The sequence below is a fragment of the Cebus imitator genome, unplaced genomic scaffold (genome assembly GCF_001604975.1).
Source record: "Cebus imitator isolate Cc_AM_T3 unplaced genomic scaffold, Cebus_imitator-1.0 Scaffold329, whole genome shotgun sequence".
In the NCBI taxonomy this organism is placed as follows: Eukaryota; Metazoa; Chordata; class Mammalia; order Primates; family Cebidae; genus Cebus; species Cebus imitator.
The window spans coordinates 3050373-3052984 of NW_016107644.1; the positions used below are offsets into that span (position 1 = coordinate 3050373).

General features: G+C 59.3%; 1 protein-coding gene across 4 annotated transcripts in view; it reads left to right on the forward strand.

Annotated features, from left to right (window-relative positions):
• Positions 1-2295: 2295 nt before the first annotated feature.
• Positions 2296-2612, forward strand: part of PPP6R2 (protein phosphatase 6 regulatory subunit 2) — a 99090-nt gene continuing 98773 nt past the window's right edge. The window contains exon 1 of one of the 4 annotated variants that reach the window (XM_017504928.2): positions 2296-2524. The gene's annotated coding sequence lies outside the window, so the exon portion shown is untranslated. The remainder of the gene's footprint in view (positions 2525-2612) is intronic. The other 3 variants (XM_017504926.2, XM_037730088.1, XM_017504929.2) reach the window with 3 other exon arrangements.

A 2612-nucleotide genomic window follows, 5' to 3' on the forward strand; every position in this document is an offset into this window, starting at 1 on the left:
CAAGACCAGCCTGACCAACATGGTGAAACCCCGTCTTTAAAAAAAAAAAAAAAAGAGACGGGGTTTCACCTTGTTGGCCAGGATGGTTTCAATCACTTGACCTCATGATCCACTTGCCTTGGCCTCCCAAAGTGCTGGGATTACAGGTGTGAGCCACCGTGCCTGGCCTAATTTAAAACATTTTTAAGGGTGCTCAAGCAATCCTCCCACCTCAGCCTTCAGAGTAGCTGGGACTACAGGCGTGCACCACCATGCCCGGCTAATTTTTAAAATTTTTAACAGGGGAAGGGTGGGTGCGGTGGCTCATGCCTGTAATCTCAGCACTTTGGGAGGCCAAGGCAGGCAGATCACCTAAAGTCAGGAGTTTGAGGCCAGCCTCACCAACATGGAGAAGGACCATCTCTACTGAAAATGCTAGCCGGGCATGGTGGTGCATGTCTGTAATCCCAGTTACTTGGGAGGCTGAGGCAGGCGAATCACTTGAGCCCAGGAGGCAGAGGTTTTGGTGAGCCAAGATTTCGCCACTGCACTCCAGCCTGGGCAACAAGAGCGAAACTCTGTCTCAGGAAAAAAAAATTTTTTTTTTTTGGCCGGGCGCGGTGGCTCAAGCCTGTAATCCCAGCACTTTGGGAGGCCGAGGCGGGTGGATCACGAGGTCAAGAGATCGAGACCATCCTGGTCAGCATGGTGACTAAAAATACAAAACATTAGCTGGGCATGGTGGCGCGTGCCTGTAATCCCAGCTACTCTGGAGGCTGAGGCAGGAGAATTGCCTGAACCCAGGAGGCGGAGGTTGCGGTGAGCCGAGATCGCGCCATTGCACTCCAGCCTGGGTAACAAGAGCGAAACTCTGTCTCAAAAACCACAGAGGAGGCCGGGCGCGGTGGCTCACGGCCTGTCTTCCCAGCTCTCAGGGAGGCTGAGAGGTGGATCACGAGGTCAAGAGTTCAAGACCAGCCTGGCCAACATGGGGAAACCCCGTCTCTACTAAAAATACAAAAATTAGCCTCCTGTAATCCCAGCCACTCGGGAGGCTGAGGCAGGAGAATTGCTGGAACCTGGGAGTTGAAGGTTGTAGTGAGCCGAGATCGCGGCACTGCACTCCAGCCTGGGAGACAGAGGAGCGATCTCAAAATAAATGAAATGAAAATAAACTCGCTGAGGAGGGTGCTGCTGACCAGGGCAGGAGACGCGCGGAGGGGACCCCGGGGCCGCCAGCCAGGCCAAGCCCCGTCCTCCCGCAGCGTCTCTCTGGCGCCCTCTACCGATAAAGGCGAACCGCGCCAGCTGGCAAAGGAGAAATACCGACTATTTCAGCGGCCCAGATCCGCTTTCGCAGACAGCGTCGGTGAATGTGCAGCTGAGAGAATGAATTCACGGACAACAGGAAACAAGGTTTAGAAATCTCTTAAGTGTCCTGTGTTTTCCCAACATTTACCCACGGCTCGCTCTGACATCTGAAATAATAGTGATCATTCTGGAGCGTAGTTAGTTGGAATTAAACAATTCCAGCTCTTGTTAAATGGGCATATACTTAATTTGCAAAATGCCGTGCAGGAACCCGTGGGGCACCTGGAGAAAACAGTGTCTGGAGGCGGCTCAGGTGCTCCGGGTTCACGCAGGCCGCGGGACGGGGAGGGGCCTGGCCGGGCGTCGGGGGCTGAGACCGCTTTTGCTGCTGGGGGTGGGGGGTGTTCACGCCCCTTAGCCTCTGGGAGGGACCTGCGGCAGGAGGTTAGCGCCCGAAGAGCAGGCCCTTCCCCGAGCCACGGGGGAAACCCCTGCCCCAGGTGTGTGACTTTAAAACTGCATCAGGCCACTCGAGGATTGTTTAGTGGCTATGAGAAAATTAATTATGCAGGCTGGGCGTGGTGGCTCACGCCTGTAGTCCAAGTACTTTGGAGGCCAAGGCGGGCGAGTTACCTGAGGTCAGGAGTTCAAGACCAGCCTGACCAACATGGTGAAACCTACCTTAAAAAAAAGAAAAAGAAAATTAATTATGCTTGCAGAAAACTTTAGCCAATACCTCAGAGGGAAACGTAAAAGAGGAAAGCCGCACCCCGACCCCACCCGCTCCAAGGCGGCAGACACCCCTCCGTGGCAGGGATTCAGCACACTCAAGTCCCCGTGCTCCCACGCGGCCGGCACCCAGCGCCCGGCTCCAGGGGGCGGGGAGAGCTGGGGACGTCGCGGCCCCGCCCACCCGCGAGGCCCCGCCCACCCCGGGGCCCCTCCCCCGGTCGCGAGCGTGCGCGCCCCACGCGGAGACCCCGCCCCCGAGCGCGCGCTCGTGCGCCGCTGCCGCCATTTTGGAGTGATCCGAGTGCCGCCCGCGGCCCCGAGTCGGTCTCCAGCCGCCGGCCGGCCGCGCCGGTGTCCGTAGGCGCTGAGCCCCGGGCTGGGCCCATGTGTGTGCGGCCGGCCCGAGGCCGCCTGGGCTTTGCCTCCACCAGCGCCCTGGCCTCCGTTCGGGCCTCCGCACGGGCCTCCGAGGAGCTGCCGCGACGCCCGGCCCGCAGGGCAGGTGAGTGCTGCCGCACGCCGCTCCGACCCGGTTCCCGGTCAGCCGGTGCCCCCACGTCACCTCCCCCGAGTCGGTCAGTGCCCCCGCC